At 34.5% G+C, this 11,639-nt stretch overlaps 1 long non-coding RNA gene across 1 annotated transcript; it reads left to right on the top strand.

Moving 5' to 3' along the window:
• On the top strand, positions 1,142-8,952 carry LOC109831500. Its single transcript, XR_002244434.1, has 3 exons — positions 1,142-1,351; positions 1,847-2,069; positions 8,752-8,952. It is a non-coding gene; the product is annotated as an uncharacterized LOC109831500 (long non-coding RNA).

Raw genomic sequence — 11,639 nt, 5'->3', positions numbered from 1 at the left:
GAACATTTTCTACAAAGTCCAAAAACTTTTAAGTGTTGGCTAGCATATGTTTTTTAGATTTCTCTACAAACTAAAATAAGTAAAGGATTTGAATTATGTGAAACATATCTCTTTTATCCAATAATATGTTAAGTCTCATTATGAATAGAATAAATAATTTAGTTACCAATTCAATGAAGATATGATAATTAGAATAGATTAGAATAATATTGTAATATTCAAAAAAAGCTAATGATAATATTGACCATAGAATGATTTTTCTGAACTCGTGCTTTTAAAAGGAGTATGATATGTAATGTTTTTTTTCTTTATTATGTTATATGGATGTTTGCTTGGGTTACTTATAATTCTCTTATTTCTTTAGTAAGTTGTATGTTTGGAGGTGAGGGTGTGTGTGTATTACATTGACCTGAGTTCCCCCCTACAAAATTGAGACATATATAAGATGAATCTTATATATATGTATACGTGTGTGTGCGCGCATGTGTGCATACACACACATATTGTTGACACAATTTATGATGATATGCATATTTTTCCTATAAATTTGAGACATATATAAGGCGATCTTATATATAGTGGCCTCTAATAAGATTTTTTGTAAGGAAATATGTACCTTTCATATTTAAATATCTTGAAATCTGATAGCTCTATTACATGCATATCTTTGATCATGTCATCAGGAATTGATCCCGTTGATAGCCATATCCTGAATTAAAGTTACATGCAGAGCAATGCCACCGTATTGGAAAAAATGTCGATTTTTTTTTACGCTATTGTAAATAAAATATCATATGTATACTTTTTGTCCACTATAATAATTTTCACCTTCTTATCTGGCTTGTTATGTCTTGCAATATATGACGTTGTTGATCAATGGCTCTTCGTTAGTTTCTATTACAATATTATTTGCATATAACTTTGTTATGATTTCTTTAGTATTTGAAGAATAAAATATGAAAATTTATAAATACTTATTAATTTTTCATATATCTTTCACAGAGAATGCTTCTTTGATGGGGACAAAGTTGTTCAATATGTTATTCAAGTGAAACTCAGTCGATATTTCATTGAGACATATGTCCTTTTCTAATGTCAATTAAAATGATTCGTGGGCATTTTTTGAATTTTGGTTCCAGATCTGGCCAGACCCTCCCTCCTCCTCCTCTCCTCCGCCCCAACTAGCCGCTCCACGCCTCGCTGCTCGTTCCCACTTCGCCATACTCGCTACCTGCCTCGACCTCCTCAACTGCCCTCTTTCTCAAGTTTCCTCTTCGCCGTAGCCGTAACCCCCAAGTCATGGCTTCGAACAAATTGAGAGTGTCTACATCTACGATTCCTTCAATATGGTGTAAGTATTCGAAATTCTCATGTCCTATTTTTGTTCTGTATGAAGCTCAGAATTGCATATTGTATCTGATCATTATGTTCACTGATGGGTTTGGTTTGGATTTCGATTTGGGTGTGTAGTTTTTGTGTCTTAACTTCTTAAAGTTATGATTTTTTGTGTGGGTGAATTGTAAAGGTTGAGTTTTTAGTTCCTGTGAGCTTGATTTTGAATGGGGGTGAAATACAGTAGTTGAACATGTCTATAATATGAACTCATTTTGATGATGTTCAGTTTAGTTTTCTGTTAGTGCAGCACTTATTAATGGTTGAATCTACTTATACATTGAAAATGCCAATAATGTGGATGATAATGAGTATCTATTTCTCATACTCTGAAAGACATCAATTTGACTGTGAATTAGTGTTAAGTGAATCTTATCTTGTGTTGTACTCTGAGACTACAGTATGTATATTCACAAGAGAAGGATGAAATAATTTGAATTTTTTTGTGATGCAGGAAAAGCTAGCAGAGCATTTTTCACCTCAAACGGGCTTGACATCGAACTCATCCAGTAGTCCTTGTCGCTCCACGCTCCCTGATCGCCGTTGCTCCCCACTACAATTACTTGTAGCAGTAGTCGTAGCCCCCAAGCCATGGCTTCGAACAAAAGGAAGGGATCGTCATCCTCGATTTCTTCAAAATCAAAGTCTTCCTCTAAATGCAAGAATCCTCTTTCATCGTAAGTAAATTTTGATGAAGATTTTTTTCATTTTAGGAATTGTTTAACCTTTTTACAGGTACAAAACTGATGGTTAAATTATTCTTAATTTGCACTTAATGTAGGTAGTATGCATACTTACTACCTACTACTTTGTACTTTCTTAATGTAAAATTTATGGTGATTATTATCATGTCGAGTATTTATTTTAGAGATAATGTTAGGGTTTAAATGCGTGTTTTTCGGCATGTAATATATACATAGCTATTCTTAATTTGCCCAAGTATATTTAATTTTTAACCTTCTGAATTATAATTATCTTGTAGGGCTATGATAACACAATTAAGAATTCCGTCCAATATTTGTTATTTTCGAGATTTAATTGATAAGCGTATAGTATTAGATGAAAGGCATATGAAAGCCCTTGAGACGACACATTTTCACAACTTTCTACGGATACCCGCATCATTGAACAATGAGCAAATAGCAATTGAATGCTTAATTCAAAATTTTAATCCTTATAAATGCTCATTTTTAATTGGAAATAAAGATTATGTATTTGGTATAGAGGATATTCATCGAATTACCGGTTTGCCAAAGGAGGGATTCCAATAAAAATGAGTGGAATAGAGAGTAATAGAATCTACACCCAAATTATAAAGAATTATAAGACACTCAAGGAGAAGAATGGTAGTAGGAGTAAAGGCAAGAAAAAAGTCGATGAGAAAAAGAAGGCGGTGATTTGGGGGAAGCGCGATAGAATGGCTGAGATAATTGTAGATATGACTAATAAAGACCATGTAACATGTGTGAAACTTATTGTGGCTTTCATTATCGGCTTCATATTATGCCCGCGGACATCTAGGACATGTCCCTTGTGGGCGTTTCGATATGCAGTGCAGTTGTCCACTTTGAAGAAATATAATTAGTGTCTTGTAGTATTTACTTTTCTTTGCAAAGAGATGAATAAGGCGAAGAAGTCACTTAGTATGAGGAGCTTAGGGGAGCGTTCATGCGCTGGTTACATAGGTGGTTTTTCCTGGGTATTACTGGTGAGTTACATGATTATTACTTTGTAAAACTTTTTTTGACAATGATTATTGTTTATGCACATTATAATGAATATTTTTTTGTAGGTTTGGTTTTATGAAATAGTGAAGTTTTATAACTCATAGTTCTAAAAAAATTTTGTAACTCCTTACTCAAATTTTTAACTCCTTAGACCAGTTTTGTACCTAGTTAGTGAAGTTTTGTAACTCATAGTTCTTCGAAAATTTTGTAACTCCTTACTCAATTTTATAACTCCTTAGACCAGTTTTGTGCCCAGTTAGTGAAGTTTCGTAACTCATAGTTCTAAAAAAAATTTGTAACTCCTTACTCAGTTTTATAACTCCTTAGACCAGTTTTGTGCCTAGTTAGTGAAGTTTTGTAACTCATAGTTCTAAAAATTTTTGTAACTTCTTACTCAATTTTTTAACTCATTAGACCAGTTTTGTGCCCAGTTAGTCAAGTTTTTTAACTCTATAGTTCTTCAAAAATTTTGTAACTCCTTACTTAATTTTATAACTTCTTAGACCAGTTTTGTACCCAGTTAGTGAAGTTTTATAACTCATAGTTCTAAAAAAAATTTGTAACTCGTAATTCTTAGAAAATTTTGTAACACCTTACTCAATTTTATAACTCCTTAGACCAGTTTTGTACCCAGTTAGTGAAGTTTTATAACTCATAGTTCTAAAAAAAATTTGTAACTCCTTACTCAAATTTTAAACTCCTTAGACCAGTTTTGTACCCGGTTAGTGAAGTTTTGTAACTCATAGTTCTTCGAAAATTTTGTAACTACTTACTCAATTTTATAACTCCTTAGACCAGTTTTGTGCCCAGTTAGTGAAGTTTTGTAACTCATAGTTCTTCGAAAATTTTGTAGCTCCTTACTCAATTTTATAACTCCTTAGACCAGTTTTGTGCTCAGTTAGTGAAGTTTTGTAACTCATAGTTCTAAAAAAAATTTGTAACTCCTTACTCAATTTTATAACTCCTTAGATCAGTTTTGTGCCCAGTTAGTGAAGTTTTGTAACTCATAGTTCTAAAAAAATGTGTAACTTCTTACTCAATTTTATAACTCCTTAGACCAGTTTTGTGCCCAGTTAGTGAAGTTTTGTAACTCATAGTTCTAAAAAAAATTTGTAACTCCTTACTTAATTTTATAACTCCTTAGACCAGTTTTGTGCCCAGTTAGTGAAGTTTTTTAACTCATAGTTCTTCGAAAATTTTGTAACTCCTTACTCAATTTTATAACTCCTTAGACCAGTTTTGTACCCAATTAGTGAAGTTTTATAACTCATAGTTCTAAAAAAAATTTGTAACTTATAGTTCTTCGAAAATTTTGTAACTCCTTACTCAATTTTATAACTCTTTAGACCAGTTTTGTACCCAGTTAGTGAAGTTTTATAACTCATAGTTCTAAAAAAAATTTGTAACTCCTTACTCAAATTTTAAACTCCTTAGACTAGTTTTGTACCCAGTTAGTGAAGTTTTGTAACTCATAGTTCTTCAAAAATTTTGTAACTACTTACTCAATTTTATAACTCCTTAGACCAGTTTTGTTCCAAGTTAGAACTCATAGGTCTAAAAAAAATTTGTAACTCCTTACTCAATTTTATAATTCTTTAGACCAGTTTTGCGCCCAGTTAGTGAAGTTTTGTAACTCATAGTTCTAAAAAAATTTGTAACTCCTTACTCAATTTTATAACTCCTTAGACCAGTTTTGTGCCTAGTTAGTGAAGTTTTGTAACTCATAGTTCTAAAAAAATTTGTAACTCCTTGCTCAATTTTTAAACTCCTTCCAAAATTATCAAATAACAAATTTAAGGTACAACCGGTGCAAAGAACGCATAACTTCATCCACACATACATTATTTTAGAATCACATTATTTCGAAACATGTGATTAATGCATACAACCACATTATCATCTCGCATACTTTAGATACACACTGTTCAAAGAACACATAATTGCATCCATGCATACATAACTTTAATTCAAATTATCACATTGTTCCGAAACACATGATTATTTTAGTAATTAAAGGAAATATGCTTGCAAACCAAGTTGTTTTGGCCCTCCATTAACTTTCTCGACCTCCACCTGTAACATTTGTCATCTACAAAAAAAAATTACAACTTTATCATGAAAAATGCATCGAAATGGAAAAAACATCAAATTAAGATTAAATATAATACCTTAGCTAAAGGACAACTTATTATATAATGTCCTTTTCCCTTACAAAATCCACAAAATATTTGTTTTTTATACTATTTTCTTGAGCTATCTCCATTCCAGACTTAATTCTAGTAGCGTTAGTTGGTCGTCCCTTCGTGGCAATGGGCTTCTGGATCACGAATAGTAATTTGAGTTGCTTCCTCTATAGAGATGGGTATGGATGAAGTTGGCATCTTGTTGCTGGCATTGCTCTCATTTCCATCATCGTTAGGTTCCTTCCCTTTATTGTAATTCTCAAGTTCTTCAAAAAATGAGTCTAAAAGAGCACTAAACTTATCATGAAGTGTACTTGAAGTCAATGTATCTTCTAGTGTCTTATTACATATACTTCTAAGGGCCCAATGTTTAATGATAGGGAGTTGGTCTTCACTATTTGTAATGCAATTTCTAACAACTCCGAACCTAACATGTCTTGCATTAATTGTCCATCTTTGCATAATATATCTAGATGGAATTTCTAATACTTGCTTCTTTACTAGAATGTGCAAGCTATGTTTGCATAATATACCTTCCATCTCAAATCTCGCACAAGAGCACTTAATTCTTTTTTCTTTGGATGCATCAAAGACAACATGATGTTTTACTATCTTCTTGCTTTCAGCCTCCCTATCTATATTCCAAACGGCATAAGTAGCAATTGTGCCATCCTATGACAACCTCTCATGAAACATGGAGTAACTATCCTTGAGTTCTTTCTGAAAGATAGAAAATATATTCTTTGTATAATTCTCTCTAGCTTGTTTTTCAATTGGATATTCAATTATTAATGTAGGAATTGAGTTTGTGGACTTAAAATCTTGCTCAAGTTCAGCGGCTCGTCGAGCTCTGACGACATTATCATATTGCTTAACAAAATCATGTAACTCGGTATTGGAATTCACAAAGTGATAAAAAAACATTAATTCCCTCACTCCGCTGAGTAGATGTCATTCCTGCAGTAAAAGTATCTTTAAGATATACAGGAGCCTAATGATCTCGATGATTGTATAAATTAACTAACCAACTCCTTTTATCTGCACCATATTTGTCCTTCATTTCTTCCCAGCGCTTTTCAAAATTTTCTTCTGTTATACTCCAATACCATTTGTTATACTTTATAGAAACTTCCTCACTGTAATCATAACTCATTGATTGAAGATTTTGTAAGGCATTCCTATGAAGGTGCCAAGAACAAAAGCGATGGTGAGTTTGAGGAAAAACTTTGTGAATTGCACTACATATAGCTTTATCTTGATCAGTGATGATTGTTAATGGTGTTATACCCGACATACATTTCAGCCATTGGCTAAATAACCATATAAAGGTCTCCTCTGTTTCATCGGCTAATAGTGCACACCCAAATAGAGTAGATTGTCGGTGATGGTTAACACCCGTAAATGGTGCAAACGACAATTTTAAATTATTTGGTCTACATGTAACATCAAAACAAACAACATCCCCAAATTGCAAGTAAGAAGTCCTCGCCCTACCATCCATCCAAAAAACACTTCTCATTGTCCCATCATTTTCTAAATCTAGTGCAAAATAAAATTAAGGATCAGATATCTTTTTCTCTTGAAATTGACGAACTATGTTCACGCACTCATGGCCGACATTGCTTCTTCGTTTAATTCTTAGATGATCTTGGCATTCTTGTTGAGTGAGAGAGCCTTGTTCATTTCCATGAGCAACGTCTACAACCTTACAAATGGTAGAAGGCCGTAAACCTTGGATGTCAAGAGTATCTATCAACCTTTTTGTCGCTTGAGATTGATGAAGTGTCCGATGTGAGTAGTGCTTCTTTACCCGATTTGGGGTGGTTAACGGATGGCCATTATGATTAATATTTAAACTTCGGACCATCCATTTTCCAATGCTTCTATCAAGTCCAATAACTATCCTTGCGTTGCATCCACATCTTGTATCGGATTTTAAAATTACATTACGACCATCTTCTCTTTTATCTTTTAAAAATTTAAATCCTTCTTTGTCACATACAAATGTTCTAAATATGATTGCATCTTTCTTTCTCGACCAAGATGTATGACCCTTGCGAATACCAAATCCCTTTAGTCTGGCATATGCATTGTAAAAATATTAACCTTCCTCATGCGTAGAGAACTCCATTCCTATATATGGATCAACAACAAGATTACATTCGCTATTTTCGACACCAATAGGCCCATCAACATTCTTCTCATGCTCTGATGCCTACAAAAATAGAGAGACAAAAATTATGAAAAAGACCCAATTCATGCTAAAAGACAAATATTTTGGTATATGTCATTAGTAGTACACTCAAAATAATAAGACATTATCACCTGAGAGAAAAAACTTGTCGTAGATAGTAGATCATGGTGCTTTCCTTCAAGGTCAAGGGCTATATGTTTATTTTCATCTTCATCCATTGATGTATCACGTGAGAGAATTGTTGCAGTGTCCATACTAGCAATCAAATTTTCAAATATAAAAATGTAAAGAAACATTAAAAAATCGTCATTACGTTTATCTTTCAAAATCACTAGACAATTTCATTATCCAAGCTCAAAAACTAAAATCAATCATAATGAATAGTAGCTCAAATTGTACCAAATTCAAGATATAAGTTCAACTCTCAAATGAAATAAATATACAATAGTTCACACCAAATTTAAAGTTCATACTCAATTAAACAATAAACCTATCCCTAAATGTAAACTCAAATATAATCCCCACTATCACACATTTTGTCATATTCATAATTTACATCCCAATATCAACATGAATTACAAGATAAAAATTCCCTAACTATCATTGAGGTCTTTGCGGAGACCTGAGGGCTTTGCTGTGGCGTCGAGGGGTTTTAGAGAGTGTGAGGCAACGTGGTAGAGGGGAGCTCGAGGGAGCAGCAGCAAGGGCGGGCAAAGGCTGAACTCAAGGAAGATGGCGAGGCGGCGAATTATCATCGACGTGAGCAGGACCAAATTTGAGTTTACATGTTCACTTATTTTAACATAGGAAGCTAGTGAAAATTGGTATATTTCTCTTCAAGCATTCATCATATTCAACAACATCCAGCAAAGATTCTTATTTCACAAGCAGAAGCAAATTTGAGTTTACATGTTCTCTTATTTTAACATAGGAAGCTAGTGAAAATTGGTATATTTCTCTGCAATCAGTTGTAATATTCAAGAACATCCGGCCAATATTCTTATTTCGCGAGTGTCTAATATCGTCTTTAGTAAATATAGATCTTAAGTTTAATATCACATATTCCACACAATTTGTGCCTTGTTTGAGTTTTCCACACAGTTCATTGGAAGTCTTAATGACTATATCTTACGAGCAGACGTGATTCATTTTGTTTCTCAAGATGAATACGATGATTCATTTTGTTTCTCAAGATGAATACGATGACCCTCATATATTTTGTTGTCATTGCTGATATATTACATTATGACTGCAGGTGTTTGAAGGAACTTCCGGCATTGATGACAAGTACACTACTGTGCAATTTACTGGGGAGATAATGAACTATTCCAGCTATTGTTATTTCGTCATATCTTTGGTCCAAGTCATTCTCATGTTTAATAAGTTTTTATGAATTTTCATATTGCAGTTTTTTTGTTCAGTATAAATATGGGTGAACTACAACAATTATATCACTGAAATGTCAGAAGAAGATGATAAGTTATAGTATAAACCTTACCTAGGTCTATCATTCAATTTACACCAGAACTGCAGTATCAAAAGAAGAACAAAAGTTCATTTCCACCCAAAATCGACGCGAGCGAAGGTTGAACTCAAGTCAACTACTTGACGCGGCTATCAGGGAACACGACGTAGAGGGGCTGTCGAGCTCGAGCGGCGGGCATGAAGCGGGTAGTTGGGGCGGAGGAGAGGAGGAGGGGGGATACGGTCTGCCCAATATGGGCAGGGCGAAGTTGGGCTGAGATTCGAGTAATGAGCAGGGGCGCTCGAGGCGAGGCTCGTTGGCCGAAAGCGGGGCGGATGGGTCATGGATGAGGGGATGCGGCGATCTGCGCCGGCAGGCGATCTCGGGCAGTTCAGGAGAGGTGCAAGGAGAGGGCGCAGAGAAAGATCTTATGGGGTTTGGAATTTTTGAGAGGAGCAGGTTGGTGTAAGCCTAGGCTGAGCGGGGCGCGATCTCCAGCGGCGATCTGCTAGGCGGAGGAGAGGAGGAGGAGAGGCAGAGGAGATCTGGTGTGATTTATTGGGGTTTAGTTTCGGGGGGTTAATTTCGGGGGAGGTTATTATTATTTGGGGAATTTATTTGGGGGTTGGTTTTTTTGTTTTTTAACTAAGGGCTGAGATTTAATTGGGCTATGTTTTAACGAACGGTGCGAGAATCTGCGCCATCTTAGGTGTAAGCCTAAGGGGCAACCATAAGGTAACAGGGTATTTCCGGCATAATTAATATATATAGTATATATATATATATATTATATAGTATATATATATATATATATATATATATATATATATATATATATGGTAGGATTACAATTCATCTAGGGTGTAACTAACTTAATTACACCAACATGTAAAAGTACATGTTTGAGCGTCGATATTAACGATCAACACCATTCATCATGATCTATGCGTTCAAAACTTCATGAAGATTAAAAATATTACATAGATAAGATATTTCTAGTTAATACATCTAATGACTTAGAAATGAATGGTCTGTAACGGTCTAAAAAGTTTATTATTTTGCGTTGCTTGAATTATAGAATAGAAAATCCCAAGCCACATGAAATTTGATCCACACTTATTTGATGACATGTAGGTCATAATAAATGATGTTGATCGTTAATATGGACGTTCAAACATGTATTTTTATAGGCGTGTGTAACAAAGTTAGTTACACATTATGACGCCCTCGGATTTACACAAGGATGCAGTCCAAGGTGAAACTAAGGATGTCAAACCTACCATGCACCTATACTGTGCAATGACATGTTTCACCATCATAGAAATATCCCTCTAGTAGAATCAAATAAGACAGTACGTGTATAAGCAGATATAAAAAAGAAGAAGACAAGAAATATAACACAGAAATGTTTGATAAATCTTTAAATAATCAGGTCTCAACAAATATAAAAGAAAATATGTCCAACAATCTAAAATAAATGAACTAAAATCTCAACAACAAGAGTCAACTGAAAAGTACATAAGCTCTCTCAGCTCTCAAAATGTAACGCAAATTTGAACATAAACTAGAATATAAACTAAACATCTGTGGAGCAGAGCTACTAAACATATATGACAATGACTATGCTGAAAATCCGTCAACCTGCGGCTCTCTGAAACCCTGCTCCACTGCTTGAAAAGAAGTAAAAGCCATAACATCAGAGCGCTAGCAAGACCATCTCCATCCGCCCCCAGGAGAAGGGCTACTAGGTATGATGGAGGCTCTACGTATAAGTGCATAGTCTACCTATTTTATTTATCCTGTACTAAAATTGGGTTTAATACTTAGAAACTCACAACACGAGACTAGTACGTCGAACGAAATAATCCAAATAAGAAAACTCTCATGTATATACCATATGTCTCAAAATTATGAATCGCTAAATATTAACTCCAAAACTAAGAATAAATGAATACAAGAAAGATAATACAGGAAATACCATATCATACATCTCCAAAAATATCATATCAACCCCTCATACTACCCTTAGTGGGTAAAGTAGATATCGATATACTATCTCGTGTAACTAAGTTGTGAAATACCTTCACAATGGATCATATCGATGGTGTAAATATTTACCTACACTTAGGTTATTTATCAAATCATTCTCTGGAACTCTTCAACCCATCGCCCCCTAGTGCGGACTGGTAAAATAGATATGTCAAATCACACTCCCGTATAGACCGATAACTAGATATACACGTTCATCGCACTCCCGTGTGGACCGATAACTAAGTATGTCAATTCATTGCACTCCCGTGCAGACCGATAACTAAGTATAATAACTCATCGCATAACCATGTGGACTGATAGTTAGGTATATAACCTCTGCGCATCTTCGTGCAGACCAATAAATAGATATTTTAACCTCTGTGCATCTTCTTGCGGCCGATAGATAGGTATTTCAACCTCTGCGCATCTCCATGCGGACCAATAAATAAGTATAGTCAATCTGCGGTCTCATTGCAAGACTTGACTAAAATACTCAGAGTATAGTCCATCCACAGTCTCATTATGGAACCCGACTAAACCCTACCTAACTGATTATAACTATAATATATATAATAATAGTCATTACTCTTAACGATTGTAACCTTTTTGGATACCCCCAAACAATTTAAATATGCATACTCAATCAC

This window comes from Asparagus officinalis, chromosome 2, assembly GCF_001876935.1.
Source record: "Asparagus officinalis chromosome 2, Aspof.V1, whole genome shotgun sequence".
Lineage (NCBI taxonomy): Eukaryota > Viridiplantae > Streptophyta > Magnoliopsida > Asparagales > Asparagaceae > Asparagus > Asparagus officinalis.
Note: the sequence above shows the minus strand (reverse complement) of the source record. Positions and strands in the feature narration are given on the sequence as shown.